Genomic DNA, 20494 nt, shown 5'->3' with positions numbered 1-20494 from the left:
TGATCGCTCGGCCGCCGGCATGTCAGGGCACTCAGCTGATCGCTCGGCCGCCGGCATGTCAGGGCACTCAGCTGATCGCTCGGCCGCCGGCATGTCAGGGCACTCAGCTGATCGCTCGGCCGCCGGCATGTCAGGGCACTCAGCTGATCGCCCGGCCGCCGGCATGTCAGGGCACTCAGCTGATCGCCCGGCCGCCGGCATGTCAGGGCACTCAGCTGAGTGCTCGGCCGCCGGCATGTCAGGGCACTCAGCTGAGCGCTCGGCCGCCGGCATGTGAGAGCGCTCGGCCGCCGGCTATTAAGAGCGATCAGCTGATCGTTCACAATAGTCGGCTGCCGGTACTGTAAAGAAGAAAAAAATAACGCTTTCCGTTATTTCTTCAGCGCTCTATTGGGAGACCCAGACGATTGGGGTATAGCTACTGCCCTCCGGAGGCCACACAAAGCACTACACTAAAAAGTGCAAGGCCCCTCCCCCTCTGGCTATACCCCCCCGTGGTATCACGGGTTCTCCAGTTTTAGCTTTGTGTGCGAAGGAGGTCAGACATCCACGCATAGCTCCACAGATTTTAGTCAGCAGTAGCTGCTGACTATTTCGGATGGAAGAAAAGAGGGCCCATATAGGGCCCCCAGCATGCTCCCTTCTCACCCCTGGATGGTGTTGTAAGGTTGAGGTACCTATTGCTGGTACGGAGGCTGGAGCCCACATGCTGCTTTCCTTCCACATCCCCCTGAGGGGCTCTGAGGAAGTGGGATCCTGCCGGCCTCAAAGCTCTGACGCCGGGCTCCATCCACAGACCCATTTGAACCTGCTGGATACGGAGCTGGAGTACCGTTCAGGGACATGGCCCTGCACCATTACAGGTACTCTGTGTCCCCGTACACACAGGCACAGCACACTCCAGACTTGCTGGGTGTGCTAGTGCGCCGGGGACAGTAAAGGGTTACAGTCACTGCAGCTTTGCTGAGTGACTTTGTGTTTTGGGAACTACCGCGCCGGACGCTCCGGGAGCGGCGGCGCGGCTGGGACTTGTAGTTCGCCGGGGACTGGGCGCCGACCGCGCTTTTACGGCGGCAGCGCTTATAACTCCAGTCCCCGGCTTCTGCGGCCTAGTGCCGCTTCGTTCCCGCCCCCTCCCTGTCACTCAGGGAAGGGGACAGGCGCTGAGCAATCAGCAGCGCCGAGGGCTGGAGCCTTTTTACATGCTCCAGCCCTCTCACTGCACTCTGTCGGACGCCGGATTCCCGCTCTGCCTTGGGGGCACGCCCACGGCCCGCCCCTACTCACACGAGCTGGGGAAGAAGCCGGCAGCCATTACTGCAGAGCTCGGGGCACCAAGGCAGGACAGTGGCGATCATACACCCGCTTATAGGCGGGCGGTAAGAGGCACACATAGTGCTGACCACGATATAACTGCAGTGTATACATGTGTTGTTTTTAACTACATAGGTCGCTATATGCCCGCTGGGGGAGCGACACATCAGCAGCAGGAAAGCAGGTGTGCTAAAGCACAGGCTTTCTAGGCTGCTTGTTTTGCACGACTGAGGTGTTCATTTGTGTTTATGCTGATATGCTATACATTGCACTGTACAGTCGCTAGTCTTAGCTATATTCTTCTGGAATGGCTAGACTACAGCAGCAGAAAACCAAGGGTGCTGGGGCACAGGTTTTTTTCTATGCTGCTTGTATTGCATGGGCTGCAGTGTGCATTTGTACTTGTGCTTGTATGCTATACATTGCACTGTATGGTCACTCTTCTGGGCTATATTCCCCTAGATGACCAGTCTACAGCAGCAGAAGAGCTGGGGTGCCAGGGCACAGGCTTCTATGCTGCTTGGATTGCATGTGCTGCAGTGTTCATTTGTACTTGTGCTTGTATGCTATACATTGCACTGTAGGGTCACTCTTCTGGGCTATATTCCCCTAGATGACTAGTATACAGCAGCAGAAGAACAGGGGTGCCAGGGCACAGGCTTCTATGCTGCTTGTATTGCTTGTGCTGCAGTGGTCATTTGTACTTTATGCCTGTATGCTATACATTGCAATGTACGGTCACCAATCTTGGCTATATACTTCTAGATAGCTAGTCGGCAGCGGCAAAAAAGCAACACAGATTTCAGTGCTGTTTTTACTACATGGGATGCTGTTCATGACACCGTCCCATTGTGTGCATGCTCCCCTGTAGCACGTCGTCTGCCGGGGTCTCTAGCACTTCGTCTGCCGGGGCTCTACTAGTTGTGGCCAAAGAAACCTCCTGTCAACCCTGTCCATGGACAGGGACGGAGTAGTCATAATATAGAGACTTGCACCCATGGGCAATCTACTTGAACAAAAGGCAGCTCTTCAGGGCTTTGATACTGACATCGCTCTCAATCCGGATACACCGGGTGGTAACGCCATACGGAATGATCCTATACCGTCCATCAATGGAAGGTTGGATCTTTCTCCCTCAGCTCCCCCAGTGGAGATAGGAGACGAACAGGAGAAGTTCCTTTTCAGTGTCTCACGCAGATATTGAGTATTTTTCTGGCCACGCTGACTTCAGAGAAGCAGTCCAGGAACACCACGCTTACCAGATAAGCGTCTTCTCCAAACGTTTTTAGGATACACGTTATCCCTTTTTTCCCCTGACGTGGTCAGCGCTGGACCCAGGGTCCAAAGGTGGATTCTCCAATCTCCAGGCTTGCATATAGAGCCATAGTTGCACTGGAGATGGGGCTTCACTTCAAGATGCCATTCACAGACAGATGGACTCTGGTTGAAATCTGTCTAGGAGGCTATCGGCGTGTCGGTTGCTCCGGCATCCACAGCCGTATTGGCAACCTAACCTTTTCAGCTGTTCTTGCGCAGCTGGCCTTGAGCACATGTACATCTGTACCGCAGAGGCGTCCGTAACCCCGCAATGTCTGCACTGCGACTTACCCAGCCGGGCTCAATCTCGCCCAAGGAAGGCAGTCGGAGGAATCGCTACCAAGGCGGTCTCCTCAGGACTCTCAGCTCTCTCTCTCTCTCTCCGCATCCGCGGTTGATGGCAGACTCCCCCGCCTTTGGCGACATTTAGCTGCCACAGGTCACAGACCGGTGGGTGACGGACATTGTGCTCACGTGCACAGGACAGTGTTCTGTTCTCGTCCTCCGACTCCATTCTTCAGAACGGCCCCACCTCTCCACCGAGCAGATGCCCTGCTGCAGGCGGTGGACGCTCTAAGAGCAGAAGGAGTGGTGATCCCTGTCCCCCCTCAGGAACGAGGGCGAGGGTTTGTACTCCAATCTCTTTGTGGCTCCAAAAATGGACGGTTCCTTCCGTCCTGTTCTGGTTCTGAAACTGCTCAACGAGCATGCGAACGCCAGGCGGTTCCGGATGGGATCCCTCCGATCCGTCATTGCCTCAATGTCTCGAGGAGACTTCCTTGCCTCAACAGACATCAAAGATGCCTATCTCCACGTGCCAATTGCTACGGAGCACCAACGTTTTCTACGTTTTGTGATAGGAGACGAACATCTTCTGTTCGTAGCTCTGCCATTCAGTCTGGGACAGCCCCACGGGTGGGCACCAAGGTCATGGCAGCAGTGGTAGCAGTCTTGCACTCTCACGGACACCCGGTGATTCCGTACTTGGACGATCTACTCGTCAAAGCAACCTCCCTCGAGGCATGCCAACGCAGCCTGAATGTTACGCTGGAGACTCTCCAGACTTTCGGGTGGATCATCAATTTGGCAAGGTCAAATCTGTCTCCGACTCAATCACTAACGTATCTCGGCATGGAGTTTCATACTCTATCAGCCATAGTGAAGCTTCCGCTGAACCAGCAGCGTTCACTGCGGACAGAGGTGCAGTCTCTCCTTCAAGGCCAGTCGCACCCCTTAAGGCGCCTCATGCACTTCCTAAGGAAGATGGTGGCAGCCATCGAGGCAGTTCTCTTTGCGCAGTTTCATCTGCGCCAACGGCAATGGGACATTCTCCGCCAATGGGATGGGCAGTCAACCTCCCTGGACGGGAAGTCTCCCTTTCCCTGACGGCCGAGGACTCTCTGCAATAGGGGCTTATTCCCACCTCATTGCCATAGCCCCCATCCTGGGCAGTGGTCACGACAGATACGAGTCTGTCAGGGTGGGGAGCAGTTTGTCTCCGCCACATGGCTCAGGGGACGTGGACTCAGCAGGAGTCCACCCTTCAGTTCGATGTGCTGGAAATCGGGGCAGGGTATCTTACCCTATTAGCTTTCCAAAAGTGGCTAGAAGGGAGCAGATCCGAATCCAGTCGGACATCTCCACAGCGGTGGCATACATCAACCACCAAGGAGGGACACGCAGTCAGCAGCCTTCCAGGAAGTCCGGCGAATCCTCATGTGGGTGGAGGACACAGCATCCACCATATCCGCAGTTCACATCCCGGGCGTAGAAAACTGGGAAGCAGACTTCCTCAGTCGCCAGGGCATGGACGCGGGGGAATGGTCCCTTCACCCGGACGTGTTTCAGGAAATCTGTTGCCGCTGGGGGGGGCCGGACGTCGACCTAATGGCGTCTCGGCACACCAACAAGGTCCCGGCATTTATGGCACGATCGCGCGATCACAGAGCTCTGGCGGCAGACGCCTTAGTGCAAGATTGGTCGCAGTTCCGGCTCACATATGTGTTTCCACCTCTGGCACTCTTGCCCAGAGTACTGCGCAAAAATCAGATCCGATTGCAGCCGCGTCATACTCGTCGCACCAGACTGGCCGAGGAGATCGTGGTACCCGGATCTGTGGCATCTCACGGTCGGCCGACCGGGGTCACTACCAGACCGACCAGACTTACTGTCTCAAGGGCCGTTTTCTCCATCGGAATTCTGCGGCCCTGAACCTGACTGTGTGGCTTGTGTGTCCTGGATCCTAGCGTCTTCAGGATTATCCCAAGGGGTCGTTGCCACCATGAGACAGGCTAGGAAGCCCACGTCTGCTAAGATCTACCACAGAACGTGGAAGGTTTTCTTAATCTGGTGCTCTACTCAGGGAGTGTCTCCCTGGCCATTTGCATTGCCTATCTTTCTTTCCTTCCTACAATAGGAGTTAGAAAAGGGCTTGTCGCTAGACTCCCTCAAAGGGCAAGTCTCAGCACTATCTGTGTTTTTTCAGAAGCGTCTAGCACGTCTTTCTAAGGTGCGCACGTTCCCGCAGGGGGTTTGTCATATCGTACCCCCGTACAAGCGGCCGTTGGATCCATGGGATCTGAACAGGGTTCTAGTTGCTCTCCAGAAGCCGCCTTTCGAGCCTCTGAAGGAAGTTTCCTTTTCTCGCCTGTCACAGAAGGTGGCGTTTCTCGTTGCGATCACATCGCTTCGGCGAGTGTCTGAGCTGGCAGCTCTGTCATCCAAGGCTCCCTTCCTGGTGTTTCACCAGGACAAGGTAGTGCTGCGCATCATTCCGGAGTTTCTCCCTAAGGTAGTATCCTCGTTTCATCTTAATCAGGATATCTCCTTACCGTCCTTTTGCACTCATCCGGTTCACCGGTATGAGAATGATTTACGTTTGCTAGATCTGGTGAGAGCACTCAGAATCTACATTTCCCGCACGGCGCCCGTACGCCGTTCCGATGCCCTTGTCGCTGGTACGCGCAAGAGGTTGCAGGCTTCTAAAGCCACCCTGGCTCGATGGATCAAAGAACCAATTCTGGAAGCCTACCGTTTTGCAGGGCTTCCGGTTCTTTCAGGGCTGAAAGCCCATTCAACCAGAGCCGTGAGTGCGTCCTGGGCGCTACGACACCAGGCTTCGGCTCAACAGGTGTGCCAGGCAGCTACCTGGTCGAGTCTGCACACTTTCACCAAACATTATCAGGTGCATACCTATGCTTCGGCGGATGCCAGCTTAGGTAGAAGAGTCCTGCAGGCGGCAGTGACATCCCCGTAGGGGAGGGCTGTTTTGCAGCTCTAACATGAGGTATCTCTTTACCCACCCAGGGACAGCTTTTGGACGTCCCAATCGTCTGGGTCTCCCAATAGAGCGCTGAAGAAGAAGGGAATTTTGTTACTTACCGTAAATTCCTTTTCTTCTAGCTCTTATTGGGAGACCCAGCACCCGCCCTGTTGTCCTTCGGGATTTCTTGGTTGTTTGCGGGTACACATGTTGTTCATGTTGAACGGTTTTTCAGTTCTCCGACGTTATTCGGAGTTAATTTGTTTAAACCAGTTATTGGCTTCCTCCTTCTTGCTTTGGCACTAAAACTGGAAAACCCGTGATACCACGGGGGGGTATAGCCAGAGGGGGAGGGGCCTTGCACTTTTTAGTGTAGTGCTTTGTGTGGCCTCCGGAGGGCAGTAGCTATACCCCAGTCGTCTGGGTCTCCCAATAAGAGCTAGAAGAAAAGGAATTTACGGTAAGTAACAAAATTCCCTTCTTTGTACGATCCGTAGCATTGCGTTGTGCCACTATATGCAACGCATCCGTTGCATCTGTCACACAACGCAATGCTACGGAAGCCGTCCAACGCAAGTGTGAAACTAGCCTTAAGTGTGTAATATTAGTTTTATGTCTGTCAGTAATACATTTTATACAGATCAGGAATTATTTATTTATTTTTTTAGCTTGTGCACCTTGCAAGATAAGTTTGACTAAAACTACCGTATTTTTCTGGCTGTAAGGCGCACTTTTTATCAAGGTAACATCTTGCTAAAGCTTATGTGCATCTTATAGGCAGTCAGTTAGGTCAGCAGTTCCAGACCTCTCGGACTGCTTCCTTAAGGCTATGTGCGCACGCTGCAGATTTGGTGCAGAAATTTTCTTTAACGTTCCTATGGGAGACCCAGACCATGGGTGTATAGCTACTGCCTCCGGAGGACACACAAAGTACTACACTCAAAACGTGTAGCTCCTCCCTCCTAGCATATACACCCCCTGCTAGCCAGTCCTAGCCAGTTCAATGCTTTGTGTTTCAGGAGGTCACACACACATGCATTCTCTGATTTTGATTTTTGATTTTTCCTTCTGGATCAAAGATATGGAAGAAAAGCGGGTCCAGCTGGACTCCCGGCATGTCCCTTCTCACCCCACTGTGTCGGCGGTGCTGTTAAGGTTGATTTTCCAAGGCTGGAGCCTTCTCATGCCGCGCTCCTTCACCATCCCATGCTGGGGCTCTGGCTTGAAGTGGGAGCCAACACGGTTCTCACTGCTTTGCAGGAGACCGGTCTCCATCCGCAGCCCTTTTTCAGGATCCTGCTGGACGGAGCTATCACCCCCCAGGGACCTGGCAACCTGCGTCTCACAAGCTAAGTATATGAGACGTTATTACCACAGAAAGTGGTCTTTCCAGGGGTCCTTTAATTGGGGGAGTGTGTATTATGTTTGTGTTAACGTTTCCGGCCGGTTCTCCAGTTTTCACTGGAGAACCGCGCCGATGGTGCCTGCACGCCGGCCGCATGTTTTACTCTAGGCCCCGGCTTCGCCTGAGGCCTAGTTTCGGTTTCCACTGTCTCTGCATGTCAGTCAGGCAGAGGGATTGTGTGGCTCCGCCCAGCGGCTGTGCAGCACAGGGAAGGGACACTCCTCACTGAGGAAGGATTCCCTCCCCTGGCTACTTCATTTGCCGCTCTCAGAGTAGGCCCCGCCCCCTCTCCTCGCTCCGGTCGCCATTTTCTCAGCGTTCTCTGTGCCTGCATAGGCACAGAGATTCCACATTGTGACAAGTGGGGACCTGGGCTGAGGGACTAGAGGGCACAGACATGTCTGTTTTAAACGATATGGCAGCCACAACCTCCGGTTTGTGCAGCTACTTATTTTATCTGTTTATATATGCTGGGGGCCGTTCTAGGACAGAGCCCCCACCTCGGCAGCATGTCTCACAGAGCGAGGCTGCAGGCTGTTTTTATTATCCACTGCAGGTAGTCTCGTACGGCTGTACTGAGCTCATAACCACTGTGGCCCCTCAGCTTGGAGGCTCATTAGTGGTCCCTCCAGCTGCTCCGGCTTCGGTGGCTGACCCCTGGTTTGGTTGGAATCCTATTTCCAGGGGTCGGCTGTCCCGGAATCTGCTGAGCATGCAGCCCCCTTCTCAGGGCGTTTTCTGCTACAGCTCGCTCAGCAAAGCTCACAGAGGACTCTCCTCTGGTCTCAGACCCCGTCCTCCTGACAGGGAGACGCAGGGTCCCCTGTCCTCCCCGTCCCGCAGCTCTGATCACGAGCTGACTCACTGGACGAGGAGGATGTCTCTACCAGGGGCTCGGACGCTACTTTATGTACCATTGATCCGTCCGTAGGTGACGCAGATGCTAATGATTGGATTGCGTCCATTATACTCTGGACCTCCATCCGCCTGTATCAGGGGAGCATTCCCCGCTGGCAGAAAGGCATCAGTATACTTTTAACAGGACAAGGAGTGTGTTCCTTAACCACTCCAGTTTTTAGCCCACTGTATCCAAGCCCACAGCCTGTCCTGTCAGACCCCAAAGCGGGGTTCTGCTGCCTGTTTCCCCCTCCCATCAGAGGTGGTCAAGGAGTGAAAAGGGTGGTCCCTCCGGTGTCTAGACTTTCAGCCCGGATAGTTGTATCAGTGGCTGACGGCACCTCTATAAGGATCCCACGGTACATTAATTTTGTACTGGACCTCAATCCGCCGGAGTTACCTTGCCTAGGAGAACACAATGTGTGTTCCTTAACCACTCCAGTTTTCAGGCCACTGTGACCAAGCCCAGGGTCCGCTCTGACAGTCGCTTTCCATGAAGCGTGATTCTGAGGACTGTTTTTTCCCTGTCCACCAATGGTGGTCAAGAAGTGGGCTCATTCACCTCAGGTGGCTCAGCCCGGACCGTTATGTCACTGGCTGATGGCTCCTCACTTAAGGTTTTCCGCCCGGTTGTTCTTCTGGCCAAACCTGTATGGGGCGGCAGGAGCTTCGTTCTCCTCAGCTTTACAGCAGTGCGGTTTTTTTGTAGCCTTCTCGGCTTCTCTAGAGGAGATGCATTCCCTCACAGGGACTCTATGCCCGAAACGGTTGCCTGAACTTCCAGACTTCAGTCTTTTCATCCTATGCCATGTCTGCCATGCTGGACACCGCACGGCGGTGGCCTTGGCTACTTTCCTCGCTATCCGCAGGCTCCTGTGGCTTCGGAAATGGAAGGCAGATGCTTCTATAGAAGTTCCTTGCTGGGCTCCCTTTTGTGGGACCAGTCTCTTCGGAACCAACTGGATGAAATTAAGGAAGCTCTTGGCGGGGAGAGTTCTTCCTTGCCACAAACCTAAACCAGGGAACCTGTCCAAGGCAGGAATCAGTTGAGGTTTCGGTTGTTTCCGTTCCTCCATCTGATCGTTCTCTAAGCCCTCTGCCTCGTCCTCTAGCTCGGCCAAGGTTCATAGACCCAAATGGCGCTCGAAGCTGCGTCTTCAGTAGACCGCAGGAGATGCTGCCACCGAGTCAGTTTCCTCCGAGCTATCTAGCCACGCCAACAACGTCCTTGGTCGGTGGACAGGCTCTCTCCACTTGGCGACGTATGGTTTTAACACGTCTCCGTTCAGTGGGGGCGGGATTATATCTCCCATGGCTACAGGATGGAATTCTATCCACCCGCCAAACAGATTTTTTCTGTCAACTCCCCCCGGCTCCAAGGCCGCCGCCTTCTCACAGGCCGTGGCATTTCTTGCAGGCCAATGGAGTAATTGTACCGGTTCCCGACTGGGAACGGTTCTGAGATTTCTGCTTAAATCTATTCCTAGTCCCCGAAGAGGGCGGTGCCTTCCGACCTGGATCTTTAGCTTTTCAATCATGATCAGGTGTGGCGTTTTCACATGGAGTCTCGGTCTTGTTCCGTGTGTTTGTCACCGGATCAATCAAGAACCCAAGGAGATTCCCTAGCAGCCATCGGCATCAGAGATGCCTATCTGCAGGTGTCAATCGCAGTTTCACACCAGCGTTGGCTACGTTTTGCAATCGGAGTGGTCCAATTCGTGGCTCTTCCCTTGGGGTTAGCCACGGCCCCTCGAGTATTCTCATTGGGGCAGCTGTGATTAGGGTCCTGCACCTCTAGGGATTAGCAGTGATCTTTTGCCCTGGACGTCTTCTTGTCGGGGCTTCATCCAGTGCAGACTCTTAGCAGAGTGCTTCGCTCACTCTCGCCACTCTAACCAATTCGGGTGGCTTGCCATTCTGTCCAAGTCCACTCTGACTTCGAACCAGAGGTTCCCAGGGACGCAATTCGAGACTCTGTCGGCACTTGTGAAGCTGCTCTTAGTCGAACAGTAGTTCCTCCGCTGGCGGTCGACGTCGTTCTATCAGACACCGAATACAGGTGCTGGTCAGATGGTGGCGTCAATGGAAGCGATTCCTTGCCCAGTTTCTCCTGCGTCCTCTGAGACTGGATGTTTTCCGCTGTACAAGCGAACTTCCTCCTTCCACGGGGTGGTGGCTTCGCCACTGACCAGGGGTTCGTTTCAGTGGTGGCTTCGGCCACTCTGTCTCAGGGACGCTCCTTCCTGGCCCCGTCCCGGGTGATCCTCACCAGGATGCTAGTCTATCCGCCTTGGGAGCAGTATATCTCCACCGTGGAGCGCAGGGCGCTTGGACTCTGTCCGAATCAGCCCTCTGGATCAATGTGCTGGAGATCAGAGCTGTATTTCTAGCTCTCTAAGCCTTTCACCATCTGTTGGCGGCTAGGCACATTCGAGTCCAGTCGGACAACGTGACAGCGTTTTCCTACATCAACTTCCAGGGCGGGACACTCAGCCGCCTGGCAATGTTGGCGGCTCAACGCATTCTTCAGTGGACGAGGGACTCCTAGTCCACCGTATCCGCAGCCCACATCCTAGATGTGAAAACTGCGAGGCAGACTATTTCAGCTGTCCAACCGTGGTCCACGATCCTCAGGTTTTGCGGCAGGCGCACTGGTTCATGTTTGGTCCCAGTTTCGTCTCTTTTACGTGTTTCACCCTCTAGCTCTTATCCAGAGTCCTGCGCAAGATCAGTAAAGAGGGCCGTCGGGGCATTCTCATACTCCAGACTGACCCAGGCAGGCTTGGTACCCTGACCTGCTCCATCTGTCCGTTGGGTTGCCATGGCATCTTCCGGACCGTCCAGACCTTTTCTCAAAAGGTCAGTTTTTTCCGCCAGAATTCTGGTCTCTCAGATTGACGGCGTAGCTCTTGAGTCCTGGATCTTGGCGACTTCTGGTATCCTTCCTGAAGTCATCTCCACTATGACTCGAGCTCCAAAGTGTCCTTTGACCTTTTTGGCCTTGCCGACCCTCCTGTCCCTTCCACAGTCCGGTCTACAGCTAGGACTATCCCTCATTAAGGGACAGGTCTCGGCTCTGTCAGTGCCAGCGGCGTATCGTCCGGCTGGCTCCGGTGCGCTCCTTCAAGGGCGCATCTCACATCATTCCGCCTTTCCGGCGGCCTATGGAGCCCTGGGACCTTAATCCGGTCCTCACGGTTCCCGGAAACCCCCCTTTGCGCCTCTTAGGGAGGTTTCTTTGTTTCATCTTTCACAGAAAGTAGGCCTTCTAGTGGCCATAATTTCCCGCCAGAGAGTTTTGGCTGCACTCTCTTCGGAGTCACCCCCTTTTTTGGTCTTTTGCATCAAGACAAGGTGGTCTCCGTCCGACTCCGGATTTTTTCCCTAAGGTGGTTACTGCTTCCACCTTATCCGGGGCAATTTTCCTGCCTTCCTTTTGTCCGGCTCCTGTTCATCGCTTTGAGGAAGCGTTGCATATCCTGGATCTGTTGCGGGCGCTCCGGATCTATGTGTCTCGCACCGCCGTTATTAGGCGGTGCACCTCTCTCTGGTGCTGACCGCTAGTCAGCGTAGCGGTCTCTCGGCATCTAAGCCGACCCTGGTTCGTTGGCTTAGGTCGGCCATTTCCGATGCCTACAAGTGTACTCAAGTGCCTTCCCCGCCGGGGATCAGGGCACACTTGATCAGACCTGTCGGTGCCTTTTGGGCTTTCAGGCACCAGGCTACGGCTCAGTAGGTCTGTCAGACTGCAGCTCGGATTAGTCTGCATACTTTTTCGAAGCTCTACCGAAGGCATACTCATGCTTTGGCAGACGCGGGCTTGGGCAGATGCATTTTTCAGGCGTCTGTTGCCCATTTGTGAAGTTAGGTTTCGCCTACTTCTCAGTTGTCTGTTTATTCCCACCCATGGACTGCTTTAGGACGTCCCATGGTCTGGGTCTCCCATAGGAACGTTAAAGAAAAAGAGAATTTTGTTACTTACCGTAAATTCTTTTTCTTGTAGTTCCGTCATGGGAGACCCAGCACCCCCCCTATTGCCTGTTGGCAGGTTTCTTGTTCCGTGTGTCTTCACCGGCTGTTGTTGTTGTAGACAGAGGTTCCGGTTCTTCCGGGTTTTACTCTGTCTCTTCTTGTGGGTGGATGTCCTCCTTCAGCTTTTGCACTAAACTGGCTAGGACTGGCTAGCAGGGGGTGTATATGCTAGGAGGGAGGAGCTACACGTTTTGAGTGTAGTACTTTGTGTGTCCTCCGGAGGCAGTAGCTATACACCCATGGTCTGGGTCTCCCATGACGGAACTACAAGAAAAAGAATTTACGGTAAGTAACAAAATTCTCTTTTTTCACATGAAAACTGTAACTTCTGGCAGAAAAAAACGCACACAAAAAAAACTTGCTTTTTTTAATGACGTCAATGGGTAGAAGTGCTACAAAATGCAGGAAAAAAACACACCAACATTTCACATGGATTATTTTCTGCAAGTATTAAAAATAAGCAACGTGCGTACAGCACATCAGAATTCTCATTGACTTTGCTGGCATTGCCGGAATCTGCAACAAACCTGCATGAGAAACGCACCATGCACTTAAGGCCTAAATCACAGGCTAGACTCTAGACGCTAGAGCATTAATAAGCACTGTGTTCCTATCCCTGAAATGACTAAGCGGCTGCATAGATCTCTCACGATCTGTGTAATTAATGCTGAGCAGGAGGGACTGAGCTGAACTTACTAGACTAGAGTTAATATGCACTTTTGTGCACAGGCTGAAGAAAAATAAAACTGTCACATGTAGATAAGTTGGTTTGCACTTGGCAGAAGAGTCCCTCAGATATAGGCTGATCTCCTGCATTTCCACATGTTGCACTGTCTGCACTATGTGATGCCATCCTTGTTGCTCACATTTGTGTGGGGTCATAAAAGGCACAGAACATCAGTCTAACACAAGACTCCTTGATATAAAATCTACAATAGTGGATATTAGAATAAATTCTACTAAAGTGTACAGCGGCCTAAATCTTGTATAAGGATTTAAGTGGCAAAAATGAAAGACATTACACCTATAAGACACCAGGCACATAGCTGATTCCACAATAGATCTCCTTGTGAAGTTTGGTACCAGACAACCAATGTGAACTGTATTGGAACCTTGTTATGTCGCTGTTGGGGACAGTATATAATACCCTTTTACTTTTTTGGTACAACCTTCCTAATATACCATATTTTTCAGATTATAAGACGCACTTTCTTTATCGTTCCTTATGGGAGACCCAAACCATTGGTGTATAGCTTCTGCCTCCGGAGGGGACACAAAGTACTACACTCAAACGTGTAGCTCCTCCCTCCGGGCTATATACACCCCCTGGATGACAATCTACCCAGTTCAATGCTTTGTGTTTCAGGAGGTCACACACACTTGCATTCTCTGATTTTTTTATTTTTTTTTTTAATTTTTTAATTTTAAAGATTTGGAAGAAAAGCGGGTCCAGTCTGGACTCCCGGCATGTCCCTTCACACCCCACTCTGTCGGCGGTGATGTTAAGGTTGACTTTATAAGGCTGGAGCCTTCACATGCCGCGCTCCTTCACATCCTCTGTCGAGGCTCTGGTTTGAAGTGGGAGCCTCCACGGTCCTCTCTGCTTGCAGAAGACCGGTCTCCATCCGCAGCCCTGTCTGGTCCCTGCTGGAAGGAGCATTTACCCCCACTCAGGGACATGGCCCTGCGTCTCAAAAGCTAAGTATTGAGACGTTTTTCAGGGGTCCCGGGTACTTTTATTGGGGGGACAGTATGTGTTTTAGCGTTACTGTAAATTCCGGCCGGTTCTGGGGGTTTCCCCTGAGAACCGCGCCGAAGGTGCCTGCTCGTCGGCCGCATTTTAAAATCTAGGCCCCGGCTTCAGTTTGGGCCTAGTTTCGGTTTCGGCTTCTCTGCATGTTTTGCATACAACGCCGCCCACCGCCCGACCAGCAGAGGGGAGGGCACTCCTCTCTGGGGAGATGTTCCCTCCCCTGTATCCTTCCCTGTATCTCTCTGCCCTCCGTTTTTCCCGCTCTTGGGCTTATACACGCCCCCCCTCCTTCTCCCAGCGCCATTTTCTCAGCGTTCTTACACTGGAAGGCGCTGGATGCTGCATACTGTCAGGAAGGCTGACGCTTCACAGGGTCTTTGAGCGGTGGAATCCGGAGGGCACACAGAGAGCGGGCTGGTAAGCCACAACCTTCGGTTGTGGACTTTTTTTACACTCTCAGGGCATTCTACAGGAGTGTATTCTTGCTGCAGAGCTTCCACCTCAGCAGCATGTCTGTCACCCGAAGCAAGGCTGCAAACATGTACGCTATATGCACTGCATGTAAGCTCATTCTGCCAGAGCCAAGCACATACCCACATTGTGATGCCTGTGCTAACATGGTTGTGTCTCAGCCTGGAGCCTCCTCAGGGGTCCCTCCGGCTGCTCCGGCCCCGGTGGCTGAACCCCCGGCTTGGGTAGCTTCCTTTTCACAAGCTATTTCCCAGTTTTTTGCCGACTCCATGGGGCAGCTGTCCCGGACACTGCTGTCCATGCATCAGCCCCCTTCTCAGAGTGCCTCTGCTGCCTCTGCTGCTCGAGCTCTGCAGAGCCCTCAGAGCATGTCCTAGGACCCCGTCCCCCTAAACGGAGACGCAGGGAACCTTCTCCTCCCTCGTCCCACGGCTCTGATTCACAAGCCGAGGTGCAGGGCGAGGAGGATTCGTTTACTGTGGGCTCAGACGTTACCCCATTGACTTGTCTGAGGGTGATGCGGATGTTAGTGACTTGATTGCGTCCATTAACTCCGTACTGAACCTCAACCCACAAGAGTCAGAGGAACAACCCTCTCTGGTAGAGGTACACCAGTTTACCTCTCCTAAGAAACCTAGGAGTATGTTTTTTAACCACTCCAGCTTTCACACCACTGTTAACAAGCCCAGGGCCTGTCCTGACAAACGTTTTCCGAAGCGTAGTTCAGATGACCGTTTTCCTTTTCCACCAGAGGTGGTTAAGGACTGGGCCCAGTCCCCAAAGGTAGACCCTCCGGTGTCCAGAATCTCAGCCCGCACAGTCGTAGCTGTGGCTGATGGCACTTCTCTTAAGGATCCCACTGACCGCCAGGTTGACCTTCTGGCCAAGTCTATATATGAGGCGGCAGGAGCCTCGTTCTCCCCGTCTTTTGTGGCAGTGTGGGCTCTTAAGGCAGTCTCTGCCTCTCTGGCGGAGATTCATTCCCTCTCCAGGGACTCTATTCCTGAGACGGATGCCTTAACTTCTCAAGCTTCGGCTTTTGCATCCTACGCCATGTCTGCCATCCTGGAGGCTTCTCACCGCACGGCAGTGGCCTCCGCTAACTCCCTCGCGATCCGCAGGATCTTGTGGCTTCGAGAGTGGAAAGCAGACGCTTCCTCTAAAAAGTACCTTGCGAGTCTCCCTTTTGCTGGGTCCCGGCTGTTTGGGGAACAGCTGGATGACATAATTAAGGAAGCTACTGGCGGGAAGAGTACTTCCTTGCCACAAACTAAAGCCAAGAAACCTGTCCAGGGCAGGAACCAATCGAGGTTTCGTTCCTTTCGTTCCTCTAACTGGTCATCCTCTAAGCCCTCGGCCTCGTCCACTACCGCAGCCAAGGATCGTAAATCCAACTGGCGCGCAAAACCGCGTCCTCAAAAGACCGGAGGAGCCGCTGCCACTAAGGCAGCCTCCTCGTGACTATCTGGCCGCGCCAGCAACGTCCTTGGTCGGTGGCAGGCTCTCCCACTTTGGCGACGTGTGGTTTCAACACGTCTCCGATCAGTGGGTGCGGGATATCATCTCCCACGGCTACAGGATAGAATTTTCTTCCAGCCCGCCAAACAGATTTTTTTCTGTCCACCCCCCCCCCCCTGCTCCAAAGCCGCCGCCTTTTCTCAGGCCGTGGCATCCCTGCAGGCCAACGGTGTAATTGTTCCGGTTCCTGCCCGGGAACGGTTCAGCGGTTTCTACTCAAACCTCTTTCTAGTCCCCAAAAAGGACGGTTCCTTCCGACCCATCCTGGATCTCAAGCTTCTCAACAAGCATGTTCAGGTGCGGCATTTTCGCATGGAATCCCTGAGATCGGTCATTGCCTCAATGACCCAAGGAGATTTTCTGGCATCCATCGACATCAGAGATGCCTATCTGCATGTGCCTATTGCGGTTTCACACCAGCGTTGGCTACGCTTTGCTATCGGAGAGGAACATTTCCAATTCGTGGCTCTCCCCTTCGGCTTAGCCACGGCCCCTCGAGTATTCACCAAGGTCATGGCAGCAGTGGTTGCGGTCCTGCACCTCCAGGGGTTGGCAGTGATTCCTTACCTGGACGACCTTCTAGTCAAGGCCTCATCCAGTGCAGACTGCCAGCGGAGTGTCTCTCTCACTCTCGCCACGCTAGTTCAGTTCGGGTGGCTTGTCAACCTGCCCAAGTCCACTCTGACCCCGACCCAGGTGCTTTTGTACCTAGGGATGCAATTCGAGACTCTGCCGGCACTTGTCAAGTTGCCCTTAGTCAAACAGCAGTCCCTTCGTCTGGCGGTGCGCTCTCTGCTGAGGCACCGCCGTCACTCCATCAGACACCTCATGCAGGTGCTGGGTCAGATGGTGGCGTCCATGGAAGCGGTTCCCTTTGCTCAGTTCCATCTGCGTCCCCTGCAGCTGGACATTCTCCGCTGTTGGGACAAGCGGATCTCTTCCTTGCACAGGCAGGTGGCTCTGTCGCCACAGACCAGGAGCTCCCTTCAGTGGTGGCTTCGGCCCCTCTCTCTGTCTCAGGGACGCTCCTTCCTGACTCCGTCCTGGGTGATCCTCACCACGGATGCCAGCCTCTCCGGTTGGGGAGCAGTATTTCTCCATCACCGAGCACAGGGCACTTGGACTCCGTCCGAATCAGCCCTCTCGATCAATGTGCTGGAGATCAGAGCGGTGTTTCTAGCTCTCCTAGCCTTTCACCACCTGTTGGCGGGCAGGCACATTCGAGTTCAGTCGGACAACGCGACAGCGGTTGCCTACATCAATCACCAGGGCGGGACTCACAGCCGTCTGGCGATGTTGGAGGTTCAACGAATCCTCCAGTGGACGGAGGACTCCAAGTCCACCATATCTGCAGTCCACATCCCAGGCGTAGAAAACTGGGAGGCCGATTACCTCAGCCGTCAATCCGTGGACAGCGGCGAGTGGGCCCTGCATCCGTCAGTGTTCAGATCAATCTGCCACAAGTGGGGCACTCCGGAAGTGGATCTAATGGCATCCCGGCACAACAACAAGGTTCCGGTTTACGTGGCTCGCTCCCACGATCCTCAAGCCTTCGCAGCAGACGCACTGGTTCAAGATTGGTCTCCGTTCCGTCTGGCCTATGTGTTTCCCCCTCTAGCGCTCTTGCCCAGGGTTCTGCGCAAGATCAGAATGGAGGGCCGTCGAGTCATACTCATTGCTCCGGACTGGCCCAGGCGAGCTTGGTACCCAGACCTGCTCCGTCTGTCCGTAGAGGTGCCCTGGCATCTCCCGGACCGCCCAGACCTTCTCTCTCAAGGTCCGTTCTTCCGCCAGAATTCTGCGGCTCTCAGATTGACGGCGTGGCTCTTGAGTCCTGGATCCTGACGGCTTCAGGCATTCCCTCTGAGGTCATCTCCACCATGACTCAGGCTCGGAAGTCTTCCTCGGCCAAGATTTACCACAGGACTTGGAGGATTTTCATGTCCTGGTGTCGCTCTTTCGACCATGCTCCTTGGCCGTTCTCCTTGCCGACCATCCTGTCTTTTCTACAGTCCGGTCTAAAGCTAGGACTGTCCCTCAATTCCCTCAAGGGACAGGTGTCGGCTCTGTCGGTATTGTTCCAGCGGCGTATCGCCCGACTGGCTCAGGTGCGCACCTTCTTCATGCAGGGCGCATCTCACATCATTCCTCCTTACCGGCAGCCCTTGGATCCCTGGGACTTTAATCTGGTCCTCACGGCCTTACAGAAACCCCCCTTTGAGCCTCTCAGGGAGGTTCCCTTGTTTAGACTTTCTCAGAAAGTTGTTTTTCTAGTAGCCATAACTTCTCTCAGGAGAGTTTCTGATTTGGCTGCGCTCTCTTCGGAATCCCCCTTTTTGGTGTTTCACCAAGACAAGGTGGTTCTTCGTCCGTCTCCGGACTTTCTCCCTAAGGTGGTGTCTTCTTTCCACCTTAACCAGGACATTTCATTGCCTTCCCTTTGTCCGGCCCCTGTGCATCGCTTTGAGAAGGCGTTGCATACCTTGGATTTGGTGCGGGCGCTCCGAATCTATGTGTCACGCACCGCCGTTTTGAGGCGGTGCACCTCACTTTTTGTGCTAACCACTGGTCAGCGCAAGGGTCTCGCTGCTTCTAAACCGACCCTAGCTCGTTGGATCAGGTCGGCTATCACCGATGCCTACCAGTGTTCTCAGGTGCCTCCCCCGCCGGGGATTAAGGCGCACTCGACCAGAGCTGTCGGTGCCTCCTGGGCTTTCACACCAGGCTACGGCTCAGCAGGTTTGTCAGGCTGCCACGTGGTCCAGTCTGCACACTTTTCTTCAGCGCTCTATTGGGAGACCCAGACGATTGGGGTATAGCTACTGCCCTCCGGAGGCCACACAAAGCACTACACTAAAAAGTGCAAGGCCCCTCCCCTTCTGGCTATACCCCCCCGTGGTATCACGGGTACTCCAGTTTTCAAGCTTTGTGCGAAGGAGGTCAGACATTCCATGCATAGCTCCACAGATTTTAGTCAGCAGTAGCTGCTGACTATTTCGGATGGAAGAAAAGAGGGCCCATATAGGGCCCCCAGCATGCTCCCTTCTCACCCGTAGATGGTGTTGTAAGGTTGAGGTACCTATTGCTGGTACAGGGGCTGGAGCCCCACATGCTGTTTTCCTTCCACATCCCCTTGTAGGGCTCTGTGGAAGTGGGATCCTGCCGGCCTCAAAGCTCTGACGCCGGGCTCCATCCACAGACCCATAGCACCTGGTGGATGCCGAGCAGGAGTACCATCAGGGACAAGGCGATGGGGAGTGCCGGACGTCGACCTAATGGCATCCCGGCACAACAACAAGGTCCCGGCATTCATGGCGAGGTCGCGCGATCAAAGAGCTCTGGCGGCAGACGCATTGGTTCAAGATTGGTCGCAGTTCCGGCTCCCATACGTCTTTCCACCTCTGGCACTCTTGCCCAGAGTGTTACGCAAGATCAGATCCGATTGCAGCCGCGTCATACTCGTCGCCCCAGACTGGCCGAGGAGATCGTGGTATCCGGATCTGTGGCATCTCACGGTCGGTCGACCGTGGTCACTGCCAGACCGACCAGACTTACTGTCCCAAGGGCCGTTTTTCCATCAGAATTCTGCGGCCCTGAACCTGACTGTGTGGCCATTGAGTCCTGGATCCTAGCGTCTGCAGGATTATCTCAAGGAGTCGTAGCCACAATGAGACAAGCTAGGAAGTCAACGTCTGCTAAGATCTACCACAGAACGTGGAAGATTTTCTTATCTTGGTGCTCTGCACAGAGAGTATCCCCTTGGCCATTTGCATTGCCCACCTTTCTTTCCTTCCTGCAATCGGGGTTGGAAAAGGGCTTGTCGCTCAGCTCCCTTAAAGGGCAAGTCTCGGCACTGTCGGTGTTTTTTCAGAAGCGTCTAGCACGTCTTCCTAAGGTGCGCACGTTCCTACAGGGGGTCTGTCATATTGTGCCCCCGTACAAGCGGCCGTTAGATCCATGGGATCTGAACAGAGTACTTGTTGCTCTGCAAAAGCCGCCCTTCGAGCCTCTAAAGGACGTTTCCTTTTCTCGCCTGTCACAGAAAGTGGCGTTTCTTGTCGCGATCACATCGCTTCGGCGAGTGTCTGAGCTGGCAGCTTTGTCATCCAAGGCTCCTTTCCTGGTGTTCCACCAGGACAAGGTAGTGCTGCGCCCCATTCCGGAGTTTCTCCCTAAGGTCGTATCCTCGTTTCATCTTAATCAGGATATATCCTTGCCTTCCTTTTACCCTCATCCGGTTCACCGGTATGAAAAGGACTTACGTTTGCTAGATCTGGTGAGAGCACTCAGAATCTACATTTCCCGAACGGCGCCCATGCGCCGTTCCGATGCTCTTTTTGTCCGTGTCGCTGGTCCGCGCAAGGGATTGCAGGCTTCTAAAGCCACCCTGGCTCGATGGATCAAAGAACCAATTCTAGAGGCCTACCGCTCTGCGGGGCTTCCGGTTCCTTCAGGGCTAAAAGCCCACTCAACCAGAGCCGTGGGTGCGTCCTGGGCATTACGACACCAGGCTTCGGCTCAACAG

General features: G+C 53.8%; 1 protein-coding gene across 3 annotated transcripts in view; it reads left to right on the top strand.

Moving 5' to 3' along the window:
* The window catches only part of TERF1 (telomeric repeat binding factor 1), a 99029-nt gene that overhangs the window by 17910 nt on the left and 60625 nt on the right, over positions 1-20494 (top strand). The gene's annotated exons all lie outside the window — the stretch shown is intronic.

This window comes from Anomaloglossus baeobatrachus, chromosome 6, assembly GCF_048569485.1.
Source record: "Anomaloglossus baeobatrachus isolate aAnoBae1 chromosome 6, aAnoBae1.hap1, whole genome shotgun sequence".
In the NCBI taxonomy this organism is placed as follows: domain Eukaryota; kingdom Metazoa; phylum Chordata; class Amphibia; order Anura; family Aromobatidae; genus Anomaloglossus; species Anomaloglossus baeobatrachus.
Note: the sequence above shows the minus strand (reverse complement) of the source record. Positions and strands in the feature narration are given on the sequence as shown.